The following is a 651-nucleotide window of genomic DNA, read 5'->3' as shown; positions in this document are numbered from 1 at the left end:
TATATATATACTGTACATGCATGTATATGCATACATGCATGTACAGACATGTGTGTATTCGTACGTATGTACGTGTGTACGTATGTATGTATGTATGTTTGTATGTATGTATGTATGTGTGTATGTATGTATGTATTTATGTGTGTATGTATGTATGTATGTATGTATGTATGTATGTACGTATGTACGTGTGTATGTATGTTCCCGGGCAAGATGGAAATGATGTCGTTAGAAAGCAATGTTTTAACCTGAAGCATAAAACAGTGTGAATAAGTTCTGCACATTGTCGCTAGGTGGCAGGACATTCTCCAGAATAAGAGAAAGAGGGAAAGAGAAAAAAATACATAACACACATATTCCCTCTCTCTCACACACACATACACAAGTTTATGTATGTGTATATATATACGTGTGTGTGTATGTGTGTGTGTTAGTCCACATGCATATGCAATCGCATGCACATACTAAATATAACACACCATACACTGATCCACCGATAGATACAAGCTTGCTTAAAGGCAAACACAAATTCACACGTAAATACTTGAGTATGTATACATATATACTCACAGACGCACTAGAACACATACACACTCATACGCTTACACACACATATACATACATACATATATATATATATATATATATATA

Source organism: Octopus bimaculoides, chromosome 24, assembly GCF_001194135.2.
Source record: "Octopus bimaculoides isolate UCB-OBI-ISO-001 chromosome 24, ASM119413v2, whole genome shotgun sequence".
Classification (NCBI taxonomy): domain Eukaryota; kingdom Metazoa; phylum Mollusca; class Cephalopoda; order Octopoda; family Octopodidae; genus Octopus; species Octopus bimaculoides.
Note: the sequence above shows the minus strand (reverse complement) of the source record.